Below are 25,735 nucleotides of genomic sequence, written 5' to 3'. Positions count from 1 at the left end.
CTAGGATAACTGGTCTACAAGGTTGAATTACAACCATCATCATAAGGGTTGCTTGGCATGGTACAAAGTGATCACTAGAATTAGTGAGCATTATATACCAGGCCAACTTCTCACAGACCTGCTTAGTCTGACGACTTCTACCTGTCCCTTATCTGCCTCATCCCCAGAGAGATCCTCATCCTCATCCTCCTCCACATCTTCGTTCTCAGTTGCGAGGTGGATGAGGTCAGGATCGTCTCGGGTTCCCTCGAGGGGAGGCATGTCTCCTTCTGGATTAGAAGAGCTACGAAGTTTCTCAGCTCTTCTGGCATCATAAGTCTCCAAGAGACCAATCAGAAAGGACGTTGTGGGGTTAGACCCCTGCTGAATCTTCCTGGAGTGACACAGTCGTCTTAACTCCTTGAAGCTCAGCACAGTATATCCTGAAGGGATGACCTGTGGAGGGTCAACTGACACAAGGGGAGACTCAGAGTTTCCTCCTTTGTCCGACATACTGTTTCTAGTGTGGTGTAAGTGATGCACCTACCTACACTACGTGTTTACCTACTGTACCCTTGCTAAGAGTTGTAGCCAAGGTGTGCTAAGCCTTGAGGAGCTACAACAGCTGGTTCAGTAGAACTCAGAGTATTCTAAGCTTTTAGTTATATGTACTAACAGTACTTGTGCGATCTTTCAACAAGATATTCTTAGGATACGTGTGGTAAAACAACAGCAAGCTCAAATCCCAACCGCTGCTCACCAATGTGAGAAGTTGGCCCGATATGCAACGTTCGCTATTCTAGCGACCGCTATGTATCGTTCCAACGACCCTTATGGTGTTTGGTTGTAAGTCAACCTATAGACCAGCTATCCTAGTAGCGTGGATACGAGCAGTCTAAGGCTAAAGACTCGAGAGGGCGCGTTAAGCCAGCTGTTTACCACACATGTACCCCTTGAACACCCAGTGAAAGGACACCACACAAGTGTTATGAAAATAAACCATATATTTATTAAGAATCACAACAGCCCTGTACTCTTTATGAGGACAGGGTACTAAGCACAAACCAAACCTCTTTAGAAAATACTTCAAGTGCACAATTAAAACAAGTGTCCGAGGACACGGAACGATTAAGGTCTCGGGCGGACCCGATAAGGCAAGTCGGAAGCGAGGGACTCAGGACCCTAGAGTAAGGAGGCTATGCAGGCACCGAAATGCCGAGTTACCTAGCCACGAGGGCTGCGGCTGCACAAGTCTTACAGGCGTCGGGGTCTTCGCTGACGAGCCAGGAGCCGGAAGAAAAGGAGTTGCTGGCCGGCGACCAGTGCTGAATAGTTCGTAGAGATCCAAGCCTGGATCGGAGATTGATGAAACCTGAAAGCAGAGGGGACCAAGTTCGTACTACTAGCCAGTAGTCAGAAGGTACCAGGAAGGCACCGGTTGGCCGTCACCTCGACCAGGTGAGTGGGCGACGCTAGGCTCTGCAGTCTCACGGACCAGGAGGCGTTGTCGGCGACCACGGTGGAGGTGCGAGCTGTCCCACGAAGGATGATGCTGTCGGCGTCGCTTGGCCCAGGATGGGGCAACAAGCCTTGGCAGATCTCAGGGCCACGTGGTGGGCCTAAGATGGCGTCTTGAGTGGACCAGGAGGGTCCGGGGTGCTTCTCGCAAAGATGGAAGCAAGGGCCAGTCTGGGGCAACCAGACCAGCAGTGATGATTCTCGGATGTCGTCACAGAAGGGCACAAGCCAGCGGCTAGTGACCAGACAACGTGCTGAGCAGCGAGCAGAAGGGCCCCACGCAGATCGTGGAGATGCTGGGAGACTGCACTTCGGTGCTGGAGCGGCTCAGGGTCGGGGCTTCTCGGACCCCAGAGCACTCACCAGAGAGTTACCTCGATGGTCGTGCTGGTTTTAAGAGCGTGCAGGTTCTGATGATGGCCGGTCCCTCGAGGTCTCGTCGCACCCACAGATCACAGCTGAGCTGATGATGTGGGTAGAGGTCAGAGGTGCCAGGGAAGCCGGTTCTCGTCGAGCTGGGCCGTCGGATTCCTTGAGGAAGGACTTACAGCAAACCGCAGAGTTCTTAGTTGGTGCCCGCTGATGCAGGGTGACTACTCCTTAGTCACAAGGGAGAAATCTTGAGAAGAGTCTTGAATGTCCTTTCGTAGAAAGTAGTTCTTGAATCAAAGATGATCTAATTTGGAAGGGTCCCCGCTCCGGTCTTTATTCTAAAGAAAGGGGTGGGTACATGACTAGGTCCTGCCCTAAGGGTGGGACCAGGAAGGGGGGTAGTTACACCCCTCTCCCCTGCCGGACTTTCCCCAGGCCAGGGCTGTCGCCCCTGGAACTGGTTCTAACCGGCAGATGCGTAGTGAGCACCGGGGTGCCACTCCGCAGTCACCTTCTCGCCAAAGCCCTACCTACCCAGAATACACAAACCCTGTCTGGGACGGTGCGAACAGCGCCCTCGACAGGAAACCCTTTGTCCAAGTGCTCCTCGCTGGAAGGACTCCCAGCAGCAGGAGGTCAGACTCGTGTCTGTGGTGGCAGCATCCATTTTGTGGAGCTGAGGCTTCAGTTAACTTTAACCGGGGTTCACAGTTACGTACATGTCGTGTCCCTCTAGAAGGGTGGAATGCTAACCTCGTCGCCAGCATTGGTGAGAGGGCAGCACCCCGATTCGTATGACACCTTACTCGACATGCCTGGATAACGCGACACCGGAGTTACCGATATGGTACGCGTTATCATGGAACAGCTATTGGGTCTTGATTCCGCAAGCTGCAACCGGGCTCGGCTCGGGCCTGAACCTAGCTCACACGAGCCCACGCACTCTGCCTTCAGGATCGTTAAGGCCTGCCATAGGAGTGACTGATAGGAACTCGGGTGTCCATTGTATGGTTAGATATAGAGCTACTATACCTAAAGCGAAGGGTGGTTACACGTCTCCGCCCCAGCTGTCGTGCAGCCAGTTGTGTCAAATTTAGGAGGCCAGCCAGGGGTGGCATAATACATGCTTCAGCCCCTGGCGGCCCTGGGTACACCTATGCCCTGCGTTACGGGGTCTGATAAGGTGGCCCAGTACCAATTGGTAAATGCACCTAGGGTACATATCGTAATTTAGAAAGAGAACAGCCAGGCTGTGGGTCTGATTAGCAGGCCCACAGCCAGAGAAAGTCGTAAACCAGTGAAACAAAAGCAAAAAATTTGGGTGATCATAGGATTGCAGACCCTACTCTCCTACAATGGGGTTCCCACTGGAGGAACCGAATGTCCCTCCAGTGTGCTTCAACGCCTGATTTACAGCGGAGCAGGTTATTGTGAAAAAGATTTTTTGTTTTTATAGGTATGTTATGTGCAAGTGATAGTGAGGATTAAAAAATACCAGTTGTACCAAAAACAACTTTATTTGGTGGTCAACTAATATTATTAAAAACAGTGTGTTGGATATTAGTAGTGGTAATATTCTTGACCACTTTTATCCATTCAGAGTTAGGTCAACATGTTTCAGATGTCTGGGGTTATTAATGCAGCTTTCTTCAGGACCATAAAAGTGAATATCCCTGGTGGTCCGCGCTCGCTAAGGCGTGTCCAACCAGTGGATATATAATATGTGAAAAATATTTTGTAAAAAATACCGGAATTTTTCGGTTTCTGCGAACCTGGTATTTCCAGGGGCCAAAAATCTGTAATTATAAAGCACAACATTAATGCGTTTCAAAATCATTATGTCAATCATGTACAATATATCTTTTCATACAAATATCCCACTCAGTTCCAACATTTATAGTCACTCCTTAGTGAAACTGCTACTTGAGAACCCAAATTTAGGGTAAGTAAAAGGAGGGACTCGGGGTTATTACTTCCCATTCTTCACAATTGCTGTTTTCTGGTTTTATTTATTTAAAAAACGCATTCATAATATTTTTATATAGTGGTTTAAACTCATCAAAATAAATCGCCATAAGTAATATATTCTTAATATACTTGGCTATGACGAGTTTCAAAAGGCAGTCTGTTGGAAATACCATAGTGCAAAACAAATCAAATGACCCAGTTCACTGACAAGTCTAAAGAATGAGTCCTTGTTATTCTCACACTGAAAGCGTGAGCCAAGAACTCAAACGGGAATTATTCAAGATACACAGAAAAATATCTCGGAAGAACCTTGGCTTGTTCTACTCACAGCACGATACTATGGTGCTGTCATCATAGGCTTAGCGGGGGAAGCTTTCTTCACGCTACGGCCACTGTGTGAAAAAAACGTCAAACTGGGTTTAAAGATGTAGACAGCAGGAAACCTGTATATTACACGAACAAGATTTTTTTTTTCTAAATATGGTAGAGAAAAGAAGAGAGAGTTTTCAAAAGAAAGCAAAGGACAAAAATCAGAAAATTCCCAAGTGGGCTGAAAATATAGAGAGCACCTCAAATGGTGGAGCTAATGCTGCATTGTTGCTAGATTTCGAAAAGAAAGGGAAACTTTGTCTTCACAGAGAAAAGACTAGTTACTATAATAACATATTCATTGGTTCCAGTGAATGCAAACACAATTGGTAATTGGAGGTTGGGTTTCAAATATAGGTCAGAGCCTGTGTTTCCTGGAATTTATTATATATGTGGGAACAAGGCTTACTTCAAATTGCCCGACCATTGGTACGGAAGTTGTTATTTTGATACTGTCTTCCCAAAGATATACCATATGGGGAATATCACTGGAAGCACTGAAAACACTAATGGATTAATACGTAGTAAAAGAGAAAGTGCAGGAGAAATAATACGTGATGTATTTAGTGCAATGATACCTACAGTGGGAGTGGCTCTGAATACACACAGAATTTGCAAATTGTCTACAGTAGTGGATCGATTATCAACTGACACTGCTGGAGGCTTCCTAATGGTTAATACCGAAATGGTTGCGATCAGATCTATGGTTTTACAAAATCGACTTGCTCTTGACACTTTATTGGCAAAAGAGGGCGGAGTCTGTAGAATGTTGAAAGCGCAATGGACGGAACACCTTGTGTTTTTGTGTAGATTGCAGCAAAGACTGTACCCCAAGTGTCACAGTCCTCCAGGTGTGGTGCGATCCCCATTGGTAAACAGATTGTTAAAATCCTGTGTTTCTTATGAGGTGTACTATCAGGAAATACTGCCTCTGTTTGAGTAATCTTTTGAGCTAACCAGAATGGAATGTGTTCCCTTTATGTGGGTAATTTACCAATGACCGACTGTATAGTCTGTGGTGTAATTTTGTTTGTGTTCCCCTGATGCGGGGTGTGCTGTGGAATCCTTATAGTAGATTGGACTGTTAGTGTCCGCATGACATATTGTATCAAATGTCTATGTATTTTAATTAATTGTTTTAGCTGAGTTAACAATTCTGGACCTGTCATTTGTTCAATGGCAGGATGTGATGTATAGCTGGCTAGTACCGGCCATGTTGCTCCTCGTCTACTTAATGGACCAAGCCTGGTAATGTGATTTTGATGTTGTAGGGCGCCTTTAAACCAGAGCTGATGCTCTTGGTAAGTTAGTGGAATTTCAACGTCCTCGAAAGGAGCGTATTCCACTGGAGGTTCCTCTATCTTATAGAAATGGAACACATGTGTTGTTGGATTTGCTTTTGGGAAGATAATCCATGAATAGAATACCTTTGTCTGCCGATATTCATGTGCCTCTATGACAAGTATAACTCTATCACCTCTTGGTGATAGACCATTTTCTATAAGCTTTAAAGCTTTTGTTTTCCTTAAGTTTTCCGGATGATTATAGCATCCGGGTCATTTTGTTGGAGACTTGTAACGTCTAAACCCGGTCGTGTATTATTGCCTGCAGGTCCACCGTTCTCGTCGTCGGTATCCGACATTTTGTTGAAAGTCTTGCAGAGCAAGTTTCAAGGAAACAAAGATAAGGTGCACAATATTTTGGAACACTGTATCCTTCAACGTTGAATATAACCAAAAATGAATACATAGGATTTTTCATCCTACTCAGTTATGGAGGATATTTTATCTTTTTACCCACTCCAGACGTCTATTGGAGTATTTTACGGGAAAAAAGAGGTCTCTGTAAAAAGCAAGACTGAGTTACTCTAGTGTCTAGCATTAAATTAGTGCCTTATCAAACGTTGGGCGCCATGTAGTGTAGTTCCTATATTCCCAATAGGCTCTGCACATTGGAATAATATATACTATAGAATTGACGTAGGACTTAGGTCGACTAGGTCTCTATCAAATATATTAAACTTAATTGTGAGTGCCAGATAGCTCCGAGGTCACTAGAAACTTTCTCGAATAAACAAGAAGGGATTAGTTTCTGACAACCGCATAAACATGACAACTTTGTTTCCCCAAGATAAAACTGATCTTTCGAGTCGTGGAAACAATAGACAGATATTTTACTCAGTCAATCGTGCATGCTTCGTTTCCTTAGAGGTGCAGAGAAATGGAGAGACAGGAATTTTCAATAAAAAGGTATTTATTGAACAGTCTTCTTTCTCATGCAGAAGAAATTAACTGCTGCAATCGTAACACTGGCTGTAAAGTATAATGCGTACAGCAAGAAGAGTATTATAAAATAATACTGTAAAAGCATGGATGGTTTCTAAGCCATAAAATACATACATAAATAAATAAATAAAGACTAAAAGTACTCAACTGGTGCTTCTAAAATACACCTACCCCGATGTACCTAACCTCAGTCTAGTACGAGGGAAGAAGTAAGTGTGATATAGCATAAGTTTAGTATTCTGTTGCCAAGAATCTATCCAAGATTTCTCTTAGGGTCTAATCAGCTCCGTACCTTGGTTTAGAAAGAAGGAGGTCTGGTATCTCTCTGTCTCAGGACGCTTGGAAACACTGGAGCTGGATTTCTCGGCAAGAGAAAAGACAGCGTCTCTCTCAGTGCGTCTGCTGGAGGGTCAGCTTCCTTCGGCACCTGCTGCAGCAGGATGCGTCCGGCAAGTAGAGAGTCGAACCGCTCCAAACCACCGTGTGTTTGCTAGGGCAAGTGTAAGCATATTTATACCTTGAAGGTGCTGAGTTTGACGTAATGTTGGACATAATAATGTCATCAAAGAGTCTCAGTTCTTTGAAAACTCCATGAGTTCTTGGACAAATCAATATTCAAGCAAGGGGAAGTCCCTAACTGCTGAAGCCGAGTTTTCCAAGAAATCGCTGTGGATTTTCGGAACTAGTGGAAGTAGCCATGCCGTATTTGGACTGCATGGCCATGTCTAATATGGTTATGACCTCTATGCCTTTATAAGGACAAGGTAATTTATACCCATATAAGGGCATGAATCGAGAAAATGATACAACACCATAGTATGAAGGAATCATGCACAGATCCTGGGAACATGGCTCCGATTTTTGATATGTACAAATCTTATAAGCAGACAACTTGCATTTTGATAGAAGTGCTTCCTGTTCCTGTATTCCTGCTCCCTGTCATGTGGTGGTACTATGCCAATATGGGTGTCATCAATAGATCCAATTACATGTGCGATAGGACCTAATCCATAGAAATACACCTTCACTGTGGCTAAATCCTCACATCTGGGGATCTGAATGTAGCTTCCCACATGTCTCATAAGTGTTGCTAGCACCTCTAGGAGGACATGATTTACCATAAGTTGTGACAATCCCCCAGAAATAGCAACTGTGAATTGAAATGAGCCTGTGGCCATATAATGCCAAACTGAAAGGAGATTCATTAGTGGTGGTATTGATGTAGGATTATTAAGGTGAGGTAGGAGGTCAGGCTCCAACTGATGACATACATCCAGAATTGTTTGCCTATTTAAGTGGAACTTCATCATGATATGTTGCTCTTCCATGGTGTGTAGGTCTAAAATTGGTGGTATACTGGAGGCTGGCGCCTCCTCCCTCTCTCAGGGTTCCTAAGAAAGGAGTAACACAACAATTATGTATCTTTGTCACAGTGTGCAGAGAAGCATATGTGAATAGTAAGGTTAAAGGCATGTGTCTGAACAGCAATGCTTAATGAAGCAGTACACATTTTACAACATCAATGACAGGTCTTGAACATCCAGCTGTCATCCCCAAGCTGGCCTCCACAGGTTGATAACAAAACTGTGCACATCATCAAATCAAAGAATTTAAATTGCCTCAAAGTTAGGGTAGCATAACGTATTACTGTCAACTGCACAGATGGAAAATTTCAAATGAAAACATGTTTGCTCTCATTTGTGGTGGTGGTGACGCACTTAACTGTCACAAATACAGCCTCAGCAACCGCTAAAATACTGTCACCAATACTGTCTATACAGCCGCTATAATGGCGAAAGCCTGACCTCGTATGTGGGACAAATGGAACGTTCTGACGTTATTGAACACGCGTTGGGCAGTCCCTTCGACAGCAGACACAGCCACAGGCTAGCGCTGGGGAATGTGACCACCATGGCTCAATGGCTGGGTGTGTCTCTGCTCATGAATATGTATGCAGAGTACATGTACTCTGCGGGTTGAAACCAAACTCACTTGCCTACTGACACTGCTGGAATATACACCTCCTCTACGTCAGCTGCTGTTTTCTACCTCTGGGAGCAACCCTGCCAGGTCAAGTAGGTGAGATGGCCCCTGTTTTCACACCAGACAAGCTGGAGACACTGGTTGAAGAGGTCCTTCACCTGCATGGCCAGCTCTATGGCTCACCAGAGGAGCAGGTAATATCCTACATGATGTTTAAAGAAATATGAAAGCTCATCTTTACCATGTTCATACGCTATTATGTGCCGCTGAGCCCCAGAGTGAAATCACAGACATATTCATTAGGATGAGTTGCCCCTACGTAGGTGAATCTTCTGATGGATCATGGTGCTCTGTACTTTGTCAACAATAAAATCCATGGTGATGTGTGAGTAGCCCTCTATCCTACCCCTGTGCCATGCACATATAACTGCATGCTAAGTGGAATGTGACCTATTATTGGTTTCATATACAGATCTTGTTCAATCTGCAAATAAATGTACATGTTTGACCTCATGACTTGCGTATGAATCATGTAAGGTGCAGTAGTGGGTGATCTCAGATATGTGTATAGTATCCCATATCTCCCAGCACATATCAGTCCTCCAAGACCTCTTGGCTGGGAGTGAAGGATACATCACAAACCCATTCGGAGAGCGACACAATGAGATTGTCCTGTATTGGATGGCCAACAGATGTACAGTTACATATATAAACATTTGTAATGTGATGGATATGTGAGAATACTATGCTAAGCCTGCAGAGAGCAAACCTTTACAATGAATTTCTACCCACTCCGGCCCAGGTTGTAGCATAGTATATGTGACATAGTACTGCAGTACAGTGTCCTCTCCATGTAGATCTGCGGATCCATTTCTGAACAGTTAGTTTGCCTAATACATCTTACATTTGCTACCTATAGTATTGTGCCTGACAAGACCTACAGACCTGAGTGTGCTTGCCATTTCCCCACATTGTCAATGTGTTCCACTATCTTAGGACAGGCACCTCACTACCACAAGTCTATTGTAACTGTCCCATGAGTAGAGTCAGAATTGTGCAGGCATATTGCACTATTGACATAGGTACTTTGCAGATAGTTGGTGAGTACAGCACTGAAGTCCATCACTGCATCTTCAGGTGTGTCACATTAAGCAACCACATAGTATGTCCAATTCAATGTTAATGTCATCCCTGTGACAGTGCCACAAATGGCCAAATGGGTATCCTTCGCTGGCAGGACTTTGCCCAAACACCCAATTAGTCATAGTACTATTTTATATTGAGTTGTCCACATGACAACTAATTACCAGTTTGTGAGGACACAGTGTGACACATTTTAGACCTTCCATGGTGACCCAAGGGTTGGAATGTGTTAAATATAGTGATAGATTTCCCATGCATAAGGAGTATCGGACCTATATTATGTTAGCATGATGCATCTATACGTACCCTCTTTTGCTTAAAAATATATATATATATATTTTATGCGCTTGCAGGGAGAAAACATTTGTATTTGCTCCTTGCGTATAAGATAAGTTGGAAGAAGAGCTTAAGACCGCCGCTGATAATATCAAAGACAACAATAGTTCATTTCCTTCTGTTCCAAATTTTGAGAACTTAACGACTAAAAACAATGCCCACTGGAACACCTTCGAACCATTAGACCAGATGGAAATTGACAAAATAATAGCAACTACGAAACCCAACAACCACTATAACGACCCACTTCCATCAAAATGCCTGAAAGAAATTAGCCATAACATGATTACAATATGGACTGACATCATAAACGCCTCTCTCACACAGGGGTGCATGCCTGAAAGCCTGAAGACGGGACAAGTTGTCCCAATCATCAAAAAGCCCACAGCAGACCCAACAGATCCAAACAATTATCGCCCAGTGACTAACATCCCTTTTCTCGCCAAACTCATAGAGAAATGTGTACAAAATCAGCTAAATAAACATATCGACACCTACTCCTTACTAGATGACTACCAATCGGGATTCAGAGCTAATCACAGCATGGAAACAGCAATTCTACACATTGTCGATGATGCACTTCAAGCGCTAGATAAAAATCAATCTTGTCTACTCATCCTCCTAGACTTGTCAGCAGCATTTGACACAGTCAATCATGAAAAATTACTGAACAGACTACATGCTAGGATGGGAATGTCAGGCACGGTACTAAAATGGTTCAAATCATTTTTAAAGAAGAGAACTTAGAGATTCCTAGTAAACCAAGCACTATCGCCTTCCTGCCCAAACTCTCTCGGAGTGCCGCAGGGATCCACCTTATCTCCTTCTCTGTTTAACTTATACATCGAACCTCTCACAGAAATTCTACAGAAATCAAAAATATCCTACCACATGTATGCAGATGACACGCATTTGTACATCAAGATTGCTAGCTTCGAAAACATAACCACAATGAATGATGCCCTCAATCTATCGATAGAATGGTTAACGAACAATCATCTCAAGCTTAACGCCAACAAAACAGAATTCTTGCTCATATCACCACATAAAAATCAATCCTTAGTGAAAGAATGGTCCAAAATGATTACAGCTCTAAATTGCATCCCAACGCTAGTAGACTCGGCGAAATCTCTCGGAATCACTCTGGATGAGAACCTGGATATGAAAATGCACATTAACTCCATGGCAAAAAACGCTCGTTCCCACTTGAACTATCTGAGAAAGATGAAATCCTTTTTAACGGAAACAGATCTGAAACTAGCGGTGCATTCTCTGGTTATCTCCGGGATCGAATACGGCTGTACTACACTGGCTGGTCTACCATATATCTCAACGGCACCCCTAAAAACCTGCCTCAATGCAGTGGCAAGGCTAATTACAGGCTCGAGGAAATTTGACCACATAAAACCTCACTTGAAGGCCTTAAATTGGTTACCTTTTGAAGCCAGAGTACAGATGAAAATGGCTTGTATAACCCATAAAGCGATTAATCACAACACACCTAAATACCTCGCCCACAAAATAGAAATCACAGGAAGAAACAGACTTGTCAGGAATGCCACCTATCTGCTCCTGAAACCGCCTATCTTTAAGAAGAAAAAAACTTATGAAAGGACCTTCTCAGGCGTAGTGCCCAGGATTTGGAACTCCCTCCCTGCAAACATCAGAAAAATTAGTAACACGACAACATTCAAGAAAGAAATAAAGATCTTTCTTATGAACAAGTTCCTCCCATAATCTAGATAATTCGAAACCGGAGACTTTCATGGATTTTATTCCCATAGGATCTTATGTAACACCTTTAATCTCTACCTCAGAACTTTATTATCTCAGGTATTGAATCAATACCTTAAATGTTGCTTATCAAGATTTTTAAGCTATAGTAATTACTATGTCTAAATCGCCATTTACTAAGTCAACATGTTTTCTGCTCGTTTGTACACTTCTTTTTGTATTTATATCACATGTTGTTAAGCGCTCTGATACCCATGGGTCACGTACGGGCTATATAAAACTGTTAATAAATAAATAAAGAAATAAATATCTATTGCTAACAGAGTAGGCCGAGAACCATACAGACGCCATTTTCCGAACCTATGCTCGAACACGGGCTGTGATCACGTGTTAGTCCTCGGCAGTTGCCAAGCCCCAGTTCATCTGAATTACTGGGAGCAGCTGAACGTAGGATGTCTACTCCACTGTCCTGAGACTCAAGGCCGCATCTGGCTTTGGGTGCGATAAGCGCTTTCCTGGAGGCGCCGTACCTACACTCCGGGCACCAAGACGAAAGGGAGTCACCCCTCCTGACCTTCCCAGTAATAAATAGTTAGGCTTTGAACTAATCATGTGTGCCATATATGGTACTTCCCCGGAGCTCGAGGGCCAACTGTTGTTTTTTCTTTACTGTGATTCTATGTGTTGAACCAAAAAGTATATAACCTCATGTTTGAATACGAGCCAACAGTCTTCTCTGCGCACCTGATGTGTGAGGGTTGGAGAGGCTCCTCTATAGAGTATTTTGCTTAATACACGATTGAACTATTCTTCACTGCCAACCGACTGATTATTGGGTAATAGGATTGGGGCTATTGGTAGGTATAGCCTTTATGTTATTTTAATAGTACTTCAGTTGGCGACTCTGGTGGGACTCCGTGATAGGGTCGTCCTCCCCGTAACCGGATGGAAAGGACAAAAGAAAGGGAGCTCTGGTCGAGCCGGTGGACGGACCGAATTTTTTTTGCCTTACTCCGCTCTCGCGATCAGAGTGCCCCAGCTGCTAGTGACCCTTCGCCGGAGTCCTACGGACGTAACCCAGGAACTGATCGCGTTGGTCTTCAGGAGTTGGTAGTGGAGAATACGCAAATGTACCTGTGTGCACCAGGTGAGTGGATTGTTTTTGGTGTCTTTTGGAACGCGCTGTTGAACAGCGCTTTTGAAGCAGTTAACTGTGTAGGATTTGGTGGTCGGTGTACCACGGAGAATCTTGGGGGTCTGACGGGGCAGCATTGTGGCTGCATGGGTAGATGCTCCACGGACTTGTTTTGTGAACAATAGAGACACCGATCAGACGCCCTGGTGTGGCTCGAGTGGGACTCACCCGGCCGAACTGGTCTCGGAAAGGCCTGTAGGTTGTACCTGGGTAGCCTTGGGGACATATCTGAAGCGATGCTAAGGAAGCAGGCTTAGTCTGAATAGTCCCAGGGGTGAACCAGGAAGACTTCAGGATGGCCTATAGGACAGTCTGTGGTTATACCTATCCGGCGGTCTCTTGGTAGTCTTTGGACTGCTTGATTTTGGTATCTGTTGGTCTGGAATCTGAATTGATTGATTCCCCATGAACAGGAGTCGACGGGCTCTGTTCTTTGTTTGGAAAAGACAGAAAAGAGACATGTTGTTTTGAATATCTTTGTATGTAGATATATTATTGTTCTGTGTATGTTTGAATAAGAGTGAGGTTGAATAGGTTGTGAATGTTTGAACATGGCCATGTTTGGGAGTATGTTTTTATGATTGAATGAGAAATACGTGACAACAATCACTATGCCGTGTGTTAGCGAATCAAGTTGTTTTCGATGTTGTTGCCACCCTAATGATACGCGCTTGGCTGAAAGTCAAACTGCCCCGCCTGAGGGCAGCCCGAGTTATGATATGTATGTAAAGCATAGTGTTACACCTCTCTTGTTTAATACACTATGGCATAAATATACTAAGGATAATGTAGAGTTGAGATGGCCCTTAACCGGGTCTTTTGATGAGAAAAAGATACATTTTCTGCAGGATCGATTGTTTTCTAAACGTAGTCGACAGTCAATGTTTGATTCCCTAAACCAATGGGAGAAGGAAGCAAAGCGTAGACGTATACGGGATTAGAAAGTATGCAGAATGAAGGGAGGTCAGACGATTACGCAGAAAGCCATTGCTTATGATAAAGCTCAAACCGAACAGGGAATTGATTGTGCCGATAGGCAATTTAGATTGCAAGTGGATAAGACCTATGTGGCTAGGACTGAAGCGGAGGATGAAATGGAGGATTTATTGGATACTCGTCCACCTCCACCTTATGCTCCACAACGTATATATGCTGTTGTTCCCCCAAATCCAGTACAGATCCCTTCAGCCCCTGCCCCTGTTGTTTCCTCTTCCCCTATCTCTCCAGGAACATCCTCTGTTTTATCGCCCTCTGTGTCTGAGACGGCTACTTTATGGTCTGTTACATTGCCATCTTCTGTTATCTCCACTGCTGTTTTGTCTCCCCCTACCCATGCGTGGGTTTCCCATTCCGCAAGCACGACCCCATCCTTAGATGTTTCAACTCCATCTCGTGCTCTAGGGGGTTTCGACACACGAAAGTTGTTTACTTGTTCGACTGTAGGCCTAAATGAGAAACAGATGATTGAAAATCAGTCATCCCAGTGGATGCGACAGCCTATTTATACTGTAACTGATATATGGAACACGCTCCGAGACTTTGAGCCTGTTATGCAGCAACATGCCCTGAAACACATGTCCACATGTCTTCTTACTTTATGGGACCAGTGTTTTGCAGGAGGGATGGCCCCCAAATGATGCATGATGTTCGAGACAGGGCTCATAAGTCTGAACGTAGACCAGAGGAAGTGTAAAAAAATGTTGAGGTTTTATTAAGTTATCGAGGGCGGATGTACCAAAAATGTTCCTCATGGGACTCTCAGCAATCCCTATGCGAGAGGTCAATCCAATCTTTCATCCTGAAATACTGGAATTAAAGAATGATCAGGATGAGGTGATAAGACCTCGTGTAGAGGCACGGGTGCAGGAACAATGGGTTTATAACCCCTGGAAGAGGAGTGAAGTCCTCTCGCTAAAATCACAACTACCTGACCCCAGTAAGAATCCCACGGCTTATTATAAAGAACTCACAGAAGCGGCTTCCTCAGCCGTTATGGCCCTAGCTGACATAGAGCTATTTTTTACATTGTTAGTCCCTGTTGATGTATGGCGTCAGGTGCATGATCAGGACCATGTTCAGGAGTTAGGCGGAACATGGGAACAGAAAAATGATTGGGATAAGGAACGTAAGCCTGGTGATAATCCAAAACCTGAACTATTGGCGTTACCTGGCCGTATTATTACTTACATGCATTCCTTAATTCGTCTCGTAAGGTAGATTGGGATAAATTGACAGCATGCAAGCAGAAGAAAGACGGAAGTGTTTCTGATTTCTTCACTAGATTTGAAGGCGTATTCATCGATTTTAGTGGACAGGATTTATCATTGGAAGGCAGTATACGATTATTTGTTAATCGTTTTGTGACCAATTTGTTACCGGAAGTTTCTGCGCGGCAACAAGCCGCTGAAAGTACCTGGACCACGTCTACGCCATCGGTAATATTGAGTATGGCCAATATATTACAAACATTTAGAAAATGAGAGTAAGGATATACAGAAAAGAAAACAAAAGATCTTAAGACACAGGTTTTGTTACAACAAGTTGTTCAAGGATGAGGCAGAGAGAGAGGTGGCAGAGGGTTTGTCCCGAGGGGGGCGGGAACCGGACGGGAGGAAGGGCCTGTTGTTGTTTTGGGAATAAACCAGTGTGCTTACTGTAAGGAGGAAGGGCATTGGTGATTTCAGTGTCCATTGTTGCTGGCTCAGAATGAGGCTATGAGAGGAGGAGGAAGAGGTCGAGGTGGTGTGGTTCGCAGTGATATGCAACGAGAGGAGGCGACGCACGTCGGATCAGAAAATAATTATTTCGATAATCAGAGAGGTAGGCAGTATTATAATGATTGTTCGATGGATGCAACAGAAGGGTATGCTTATACATGGGACAGCCAAGGACAGAGTGGGGGCCAGGTGTCAGTACCCGTCGATCAGCATGGTCCTTATGTAAAGGCGCATTTGATGGGGACATCTGAAAAGTTTTTAGTTGATACGGGTGCGATGAATAGTTCTATTTCTCATTCTCTGGTCCCAGGGGCTGCTCTATCCGGGCAAAATAATGTTTCGGTGGGATTCTCAGGAATTCCGGTGTTGAGCCTCATTTCCAAACCTATTCTGTTCACAATTGGTCCAGTTACGGTAGGCTCCCCGTTCCTTTTGACTTCCCATTGTGGTGAAAATTTATTGGGCTTGGATTTGTTGAAGAAATTACTTGTAAAAATGTATTGCTCACCTGATGGTGTTTATTTGACTATCAATCCCCTTGGCAAGCATACTTTGCAGTGTTTCACCAAAAATGAACCCCTCCCTTCTGAGTTTGCTGCTATCCCAGCGACACAGTTGGCCACTGGAGACACAGAAGTAGGATTATTAAGGATTGCACCCGTTTCTATTACTTTGAAGCAAAACGCTCGGCTTCCACGTATACCTCAGTGCAAAATTTCTCCGGCAGGCAAGAAAGCTTTGCTCTCCATCATACAAGATTTGATTAAAAAGGGTGTGGTGGAGGAGACAGCTGCTAATGTATGCAACAGCCCCATTTTACCGATCTTTAAAAAGGCCCCTGTTGGAAGTGATCCTGACTATGTTGATACTTATCGTTTTGTGATTGATTTGCGGAAATTAATAAAATAGTGGTGCCTCAATACCCTGTGGTTTCTGACATCATTACTATTCTCACTATGATTCCTCCCACTACTAAATATTTCTCTGTGATCGATTTAAAGAATGCTTTCTTTAGCATTCCGATACATCCTGATAGCCGCCATATTTTCGGCTTCTCATTATCTGGTCGCAGCTTCCGGTTTTGTCGCGCTCCCCAAGGGTACAAGGAGAGTCCCAGTATTTATAGTCAAGCTTTGAAGACATTGTTGGATGATTTGGTACTGCACCCTGCTAATGTCCTTTTGCATTATGTTGATGATCTGTTAGTGGCCTCTGATACTGAGGAGGGTTGTAAGGAAGCAACTGTACAATTATTGTCTCATTTGGAGGCTATGGCATTAAATTATCTCTTTCTAAATTCCGATATTGTCAACGGGAGGACACCTACCTAGGTCATCTACTGTCGGAAGAGGGAAGGAGACTAACCCCTGAGCGTGTGACTACCATTATTAATATGTCTGTACCTCATACTCAGCATGATGTTCGTGCATTTCTCGGCATAACTTCTTACTGTCACCAATGGATCCCTAATTTTTTCCTTCTCACTAAACCTCTCCTGTATTCAACCACTAAAGATGTGCATGAACCTTTACCCTGGACTGATGCTTGCCAAAATGCTTTTGACTCTTTGAAATCTGCGCTTTGCTCTGCACCCGTTCTTGGTACCCCTGACTACCAAAAACCTTTTGTGCTTTATGTACACGAGGTAGATGGTTGCTCACTTTCTGTGTTAAAACAAGGATTTGGTGGTAAGCAGAGACCTTGTGCTTATTTCTCGGCGGTGTTGGATAACGTCTCCAGAGCACTCCCTAGCTGTTTAAGGGCTACTGCTGCTGTCGCAGTGGCTATTCGACAGTCGGAAGGGCTCGTTCTGAACACTGATCTCACAGTGATGGTACCGTACACTGTGGATACATTATTGAACAAAACGAAGACTCAGCACCTCAGGAGTGCGCGTCTTACAGGGTACGAATTGACTTTGTTTGCTCCCCACATTACGATTAAACGATGTGCCACTCTGAACCCTGATACGTTACTACCCTTTCCTTCGAAGGAAAGGAACAATGATGTTCATGATTGTATATTTCGGATGGAGGAAGAAACGAAGGGACGGGTAGACCTGACAGACAATCCTCTTTCTGACCCTCAAGGGGTGCTGTATGTCGATGGCACTTGTTTTAAATTACCAGATGGCACGACGACTGCTGCATATGCGATAACTACTCTTCACACTGTAGTTGAAGCTTCTCGAGTACCCTATCAATCAGCACAGGCAGCTGAGTTAGTGGCATTGCTTGTGGCCTGTGAGCCAAGTGAAGGATTGAGAGTAAATATTTACACCAACAGCCAGTACGCCTTCGGCGTAGCTCATAGTTTGGCCGACTTTGGGCCAAAAGAGGTTTTCTCACTTCCCGTGGTCAGCGAATACAGCATGGCCCCTTGATTTTGTGATTGCTGACAGCATTATTATTACCGGAGATGGTGGCTGTAGTTAAATGCAGTGCACACAAGGCAGTAGTTGATGCAATGGGTGAAGGTAATGCCTTTGCTGATCAAGTAGCTAAGGAAACTGCAAAATCCAAATTGACCTCAATGTTTGTGACTAGCTCTGCTAGTTGGGTGGCTGAAACAGAGATGTTTTATTACACCTTGGAGAGTTTCCGAGAAATACAGAAAGAAGCTACCCCTAGTGAGCTGGCTCACTGGAAAGAGAGAGTGGGGAAATTAGATGCAGACGATTGTTGGATTGATTTGACAGAAAAACAGCGGTGGTTGTTGCTTAATGCACTAGTGAATGCTGTGGTGACAATGGCACATGGTTTAGCTCATATTGGGGCAAAGGGTATTTGTGCATTATTAGATCCTGTATGGTACAATCCCAATATTCCAAAGACCGCTGCTCATTTGGTGCAATATTGCATGGTTTTCTTATGACATAATCTGGGGGGCGGGGAGCCTGTTCTGAATGGAAACTTTGCACCACCATCTTTGCCTTTTGAGGTGCTCCAAATGGATTATATCCAGCTGGAGCGTGTAAATAATTAAAAGTATGTCCTGGTCCTGGTGTGCGCTTTCAGTAAATGGGTGGAAGCCTACCCGACCAAAGAAAATACTACTTTGGCAATATCAAAGGCGTTGGTAAAGGAATACTTCCCATGCTATGGATTGCCTCGGGTGATCTGGATTGATAACAGGGGACACTTTAATGTAGAATTGTTATGTTATGTTATATGTGGATTTATAACGCGCACCGCTAGTCATGACTGTCCTGGCGCGAGGAAGAAACGGGATCAGAATGGAAAAAGGAGTCTGCTATTCATGAACTTGAAAGAGGTGAGTTTTAAGCAGTTTTTTAAAATTGGTCAGATTGGGAGCGTGTCTAAGAGCGTCTGGCAGGGCGTTCCACATTTGAGCTCCCTTTACCGTTAGAGATTGTCCACCCAGGCGGACTCTTCTGAATCTGGGGACGACCACCTGCTTTTTGGAGGTAGAACGCAACTGACGGGTCGGGAGGTAGAGTGTGAATCTTTTGGCTAGATAGGAAGGGCACGGTCCATTGAGGGCTTTATAGACGATGACCAAAGTTTTAAAGCGCACTCTTTGTGCCACAGGAAGCCAGTGAATCTCCTTCAACTGTTTGCGAACGCTGAGTCTCCTAGGGATGTTGAAAATGAGTCTCACCGTAGCATTCTGGACTACCTGTAACTTTCTGATCATATAGTCAGGAGCCCCTATATAAAGGGCGTTTGAGTAGTCCAGACGGGAGAGTACCAGAGCTCTGGCTACCGTTTCTTTGGCCGTTTGTGGAAGGAGGGGAAAGAATTTGCGAAGAGTGGTCAGGGTTCCAAAACACGCGCCCCGCCAAGCGCGAGATCTGGTCGCGGAAACATAAGTCGGCTCTGAACCAGATACCCAGGTTCTTGGCAATCCCACTCTCTCCCGTTGGGCATGTTGATTCACAGGGCCAAATAGACTCCTTAAAGTCAATGGGGAATTGGCCGTAGAGCAGAATTTCTGTTTTATCCTCGTTGCATTTGAGGCATGATTTAGCTAGCCAGGCAAATACTGAGGATAGGCATTGGCGTACTCCAGAGGTGCACAAGTTCTCCTTTTTCCAGGTGAAGAGAAGCTGGGTGTCGTCGGCGTAGGCCATTATCTTGGCACCCCAGCTCTCTGCCAGCCGGATCAGAGGAATTAAATAAATATTAAATAAAAGGGGACTTAAGGTCGACCCCTGGGGTACTCCAGTTTCTACCCTTCTATTAGAGGAGTGATATGGGGGTAACCAAATCTGTTGGGTACGGTCAGATAGGAAAGACCTGATCCAATCTAAAACCGTGCCCGAGATGCCAATGTCCTCCAGCCTAGATAAGAGCTGGAGGTGGGGCACTGTGAGAAGTTGGCCTGGTATATAATGCTCACTAGTTCTAGTGATCACTTTGTACCATGCCAAGCAACCCTTATGATGATGGTTGTAATTCAACCTTGTAGACCAGTTATCCTAGTGGTAACGTGGACAAAGCAGTCTTAGGCTAAACTCTGAAAGGCATGTGAAGCCAGCTGTTATACCATACACAACCCCCTTGAATACCAAATGAAAGGGACACCACACAGATATATATTGAAAATATATATTGATTTATTAACTATTAAAATCCCCTGGACTCTTTATGAGCACAGAAGCACAAGCGTTAAATCACAAGACAGTTTAAAATACACAAAAGTTGCACAATATGGATGAGCCCTAGGGGCCACCTAAACCATATACTAAATAAGTGGTATAAGAGATACCAGGAGGAAAGTGAAGAGGCCTAGGGCCTTGGGAATCGCTGGAGCTATTCGAGACTGGAGTTAACTAAGTCGGGAAAGGCCCACGGGACTCGGGTGCAGTGTTCAAAGTGCACGCACTTTACAATACAAAGTCTATGGTGCGTAAAAAGCACAAAGTTAGAAAGTTAGGAACCTTCCGAGTGACCTACGGAGCTGAAACTTAAAACACAGGCCCTTGGGATGTGTACCAGTGCAGGAGCACCGGCGGAGCTGAGTTACCTCACCCACAGGAAGCGGGTGCACAGGGTCGAAGATGTGTCGGGTTTCGTCACGCTGGTCGATGGTGCTTGGAGCTGAAGATGCTGCAGGCGGCTCGATGAGAAGAGTTCCGGTGGATCCAAGGGTGGATCTGTAGATGTGAAGACCTGAAAGCAGAGGGGACAGTGTTCAAAGTCACTAGCCAGTGACTGCCGTGGAACCAGAGTGGAACCAGGTGATGTCGGGTGCAAACAGGCGTTGTCGGGTAGCTTCTTTCAGCAGCCACGTGGATACCCGGGGTCGAGGACGTCCAGGAGTCGGTCACGAGCTGTCCCACGTAGGCTTCTCGCTGTTGGCGGTGTCGGCGACCTGATCGGAGCAAACAGGCCTTGGCAAATGCAAGCCACGCAGAAGTTGAAAGATGCTGTTCACTCGGACCAGCAAGGTCAGAGCGGGTGCTCCTTTTCACAGGAGCTTGGGTAGGTCTGGAGCAACCAGACCTGCTGTTTAAATCTTCGGGTTCGTCGCCAAGATGGCCGCTGGCCGCGTGGCTAGTGGCCGGGATGGCGCGTCGAGTGGCACAGTGCAAAAGGGCCCCACGCAGATCGTGGAGATGCTGGGGGGCTGATCTTCGGTGCAAGGGCTGCTCGGTGGTGGGGGTTCTCAGTCCCCAAAGCACAACGTCGAGGATGCCTCAGAAGCTGCGCAGTCAGCTTTTCGGGTGTCTTTCAAGAGGTCCGGTCCCACGTCACTCGGTGCCTCCACGGGTCCCTTCTTTGCAGGGACTGTGGATCGGGCTCTGAGAGGTCTGGGAATCTGGTTCTTGTCGGGCTCTGGGCTCGGGCTCCGGCGGGAGGCGGCGGCAAAGCAGACGTCGAGTTGCTGGTTGGTACCTGTGTTCACAGGGTGGTCACTCCTTGGCCACAAGGGAGATTCTTCTTCAGTCTTCTGTGCAGCAGAATGTCGAAGTCCAGTCTTCTTCTTAGTTTTAAGTTGATTTCGGGATGATCTGCTGTGCAATGGCACTGCTCCCTCTCTTATTCCAATCTGAGGGGTGGATCTCCTGCTAGGTCCCTCCCCTATGGGTGGGACCAGGAAGGGGGGTGGTTACACCCCCTCTCCTTTGTCCAGCTCCTCGCCAGGACTGGGGCTGGAAAGCCCCAGAACCGGTTTGGGCTGGCTTATGCACAGGGACACCTTGTGTGCCCCAGGCATGTCTCAATCTATTCAGCCCTGTCCTACCCAATACACAAAACCCTGTCTGGGGTGGTGCTCGCACCTCCCCAGGCAGGAAACCCTTTGTCCAGGCCCTCCTCGCTGGAAGGACTCCCAGCAGCAGGAGGTCAGACATGTGTCTGTGGTGGCAGCATCCATTTTGTGATGCTGAGGCTCTGGTTAACTTTAACCGGGGTTAAGGCTACACACATGTCGTGTCCCTCTAGAAGGGTGGAATGCTATCCCCATCGCCAGGACTGGCGAGGGGATAGTATTCCAATTCGTATGACACCTTACTCGACATGTTTTGATAAAGCCAAACCAAAGATAGCATATAACCGCGAGGATTATAATGCACTTAAGAGTATATGGTATGGCAATATCCCAGAACAGCTTAGGGATTGGTTCCCGACAGCTGCAGACAGGCTCAGCTCATGCTAGAGCACCATCTCACATATTTCCAAGCACTCTGCCTCCAGGATTGATGAGGCCTTCCATAGGAGTGGCTGATAGGAACATATGTGTCCAGTTTAGGGTTAGGCACAGACATACTGTACCTAAGTAAGAGGTGGTTACACCGACTTACCCCAGCTGAGTGATCAGCCAGTTGTGTCAAATATGGAGGCCAGGCCAGGGGTGGCACAATACATGCTGCAGCCCCTGGTAGGCCTTGGCTACACCTATGCCCTGGGTACCTATGGTACACTGTTACAGGGGCCTATAAGGTGAACCAATTCCAATTGTGTTATGCACCTAAGGTACATGGAGTCCATTTTAAGGAGAGAGCAATCAGCCTGGGGCCCTGAATAGCAGGATCCCAGGCCAACTAAGTCAAAAACCAGCTAAACACCAGGCAAAAAGTTTGGGGGTAACCATAGTCAGATATCCACCTTCCTACATAACCCCCCCCCAAACGAAAGGAGATAAGGCTATCCTTGACCAGGTAAGCCTATATTGCCTAAGTGGCCATATAAGGAAGTACCAGCTCTGGCTTGGTAACCCCCTGTCTCATGGTCCACTAAGCAATCCCTCACCCTAAGGGTATCTGAGGGTCTCCACCATAGGGAATCTCTACCTGTGGTGTGTCTTTGCAAAGTCAAAGGCTGGTGTTGAGATGGAGTACTGAAGTGAGTTTCCTCTGTAGGGCTCAGCTTCCTCCAATCACTCTCCACCATGTGTGCCTTTCTTTCTCTGACTGAGTTGCACTGTGCTCTCAGGGTCAACCTCTGGCTACCTAAAGCTGGAGGCTGAGTCCCTCTGTTTGGCTTACTGGAGGGACAGTTCAGGTTGGGGCCCTTAGGGTCCCAGGTTTGGCTGTGCCCAACAATATCCATCTGGGGGAGGTCCCTAACTACTTTTAAGGGGGATCCCTCAGGAGTTTTTAAAGTTTTCACCTCACTAGGGCTACTAGTTTCGGTGCCCCTAATCTGCTGATGGGGGTGCTTTATTTGACAGGGGGCCCTTTGGGTCTCACTGTCCTTCTTGTCCTCTGCAGCCCTGGGCTGAGTAAGGCAAGGTAGAGAGGGGCAGGTCACCTGCTCCAGACTGGGTCCCACCTGAGAAGGGTCCACTGCCATCAGAGGCTCTGTTAGGCCAGGCCTAACAACCTCTGGGACAGTTCCTTCATCAGGAGTAAGATCAGTTCCCTGAGGAGGCTGATCCTTTCCTAAAGTCTGGTGGGAGGGAGATTTCTCTTCCTCCTCAATGCTCTCTGTTTGGGTGGAGTGATCCATCATTTCAGGCTTCACTACCCATGTATCAGTTTGAGTTTGGGCTGTGGCCATCACAGCCCCACCAACCTTTTCAGGAGGAGACTCAGTTTGGGTATGGGCTGTTACTAGTGCAGCCCTGCTACTCTTTCCAGGAGGGAAGTTATCTAAAGATGGGGCTGAGGTTTGCTCAGCCCTCCCAACCTTTTCAGGAAGGACATCTTGAATTGGGGCTGTAGCCATTACAGCCCCACTAACCTTTCCATGGAGATTTACCATTCTAGAATGGGTTTGCTGTTCAACCTCAGCCCAGGCTGAGATTTCCAAATCATTACCCAGTAGGCAATCTACAGGCAAGTTTGCTGACACTGCCACTCTCTTTGGGCCAGTGACACCTCCCCAGCTAAGATTGACTACTGCCATGGGATGATTGGATTCTATGCCATCAATGTTTGTCACCTGATATTTGGCATCAGGTAAAAGTTGCCTTGAGGGGACTAGACATTCAGCCACCATGGTGATGCTAGCCCCTGTGTCTCTGAAGGCCTCAACTTTCAAGCCATTGATGAGGGGCTCCTGTCTATACTTGCTCAAAGTGTTTGGGCAAGCAGTGAAATTGGCAAACCCCATGCCAGTCTCATAGACAAGAGTATCTGAGTTAGGGGACCTGGATAGGCCAGAGTCCACCTGTCCTCCAAAAGTAAACCCACCCAAATTCTTGGGGGTGCTCCCACCACCTGGGGGACCACTGCTAACAGTGACAGGAGGTGTTGGAGCCTTACCTGGAGGTATATTCTCCTTATTGCCATTCTTGGGACAACAGCTATCTGTTTTGTAATGCCCCACCTGTTTACAGGTATGACAATAAGGCTTTTTCTGGGATGTAGAAGTGTCTTGGGACCCACCCCCATTCTTGGAGTTTTGGGGCCCTGGGGAAGTCTTTTCCTTACTTTTATCCCCACCCTTCTCTTGAGGCTTGGTAGTCTCTTTCTTTTGGTCACCACCCTGGTTCTTAGGCCTGATCCTGGTTCTGACCCATTTGTCTGCCCTCCTACCCAATTCTTGTGGGGAGGTCAGATCAGAGTCAACCAGGTGCTGATGTAGAAGCTGATTTTGACAATTACTTAAGATTTGCTCTCTCATAATTAAATTATACAATCCTGTATAGTCAGTAACCTTACTTCCGAGCAACCAGCCCTCCAGAGCCTTAGTGGCACATTCAACAAATTCAGACCAGTCCTGAGTCTGTGTCTTCTGGGTATCTCTGAACATTAACCTGTACTGTTCAGTGGTTAAGCCTAACCCATCAATCAGAGCACTCTTCAGGACCATGTAGTTTCTAGAATCCTCATCACTAACTGTGAGGAGTCTGTCTCTGCCTCTACCTTCAAAGGAGAGCCACAGGATTGCTGCCCACTGCTCCTGAGGGATCTGCTGTACCATGCAGGCTCTCTCAAGTGCAGTCATCCATTTGTGGATGTCATCCCCAGCTTTGTAGGGGGGCACAATCTTACTCAGGTTTCTTGTATCAAAGGACCTGTCTTTATCCTTCTGGATAGTGCTGCCACCAGTGGATCCTAATCCACTCTCTCTAGGCTGTCTTGCTCTAGCAAGTTTCTCCTTAGCCAGGGCAACCTCTAACTCTTGCCTCTGGATCCTAAGCTCAGCCTCTCTCATCTTGGCCTCATGTTCCCTTCTCTGAGGGCTAGTCATCTCCTTTCTGGAGTGACCATGAGAGCCTCTAGAGACATGGGAGGTATTGGATTCACCTGAGTGATGCCTCCTCCTCCTATGGCTCTGGTTAAGTCCACCTGAGGGTCTGAATGGGTTGTTACCTGATTCATTCCCAAGTTGACTTAAGTTAGCCTGGTTCAGTCTACTGACCAGCACCTGACTATCTCTGTCATCATCTGACTCACTGCTTTCCACCTCCTCCTCCTCTTCTTCTTCCTCTTCCTCTACATCTACTTGAGGAGCTCCAGTGGTGGAGGCTTCCTCATCTACTAGGATGATAGGGGTAGGGGTGTCTACAGTGTCATCCTCTGAAGGATGGCCTCCTTCAGCATTCCCTGTGGGGTTTGCTTTAGAGGTCTTTAGAGCTTCAGACTGATCCAAAAGCTCTCTTAGGTGGTCTGCAGTAGGGGAAGGCCCTGTCTTCAGACCCCTTAAGACACAAAGCTGTCTTAGTTCCTTAAAAGGAAAAATAGCAAACTGGGATGGTGCCCTTGGAGGGTCACTCTCAAC

This window comes from Lissotriton vulgaris, chromosome 4_1 (genome assembly GCF_964263255.1).
Source record: "Lissotriton vulgaris chromosome 4_1, aLisVul1.2, whole genome shotgun sequence".
Classification (NCBI taxonomy): domain Eukaryota; kingdom Metazoa; phylum Chordata; class Amphibia; order Caudata; family Salamandridae; genus Lissotriton; species Lissotriton vulgaris.
The sequence above is the reverse complement of the archived record's forward strand: the minus strand, read 5'-3'. Positions refer to the sequence as shown.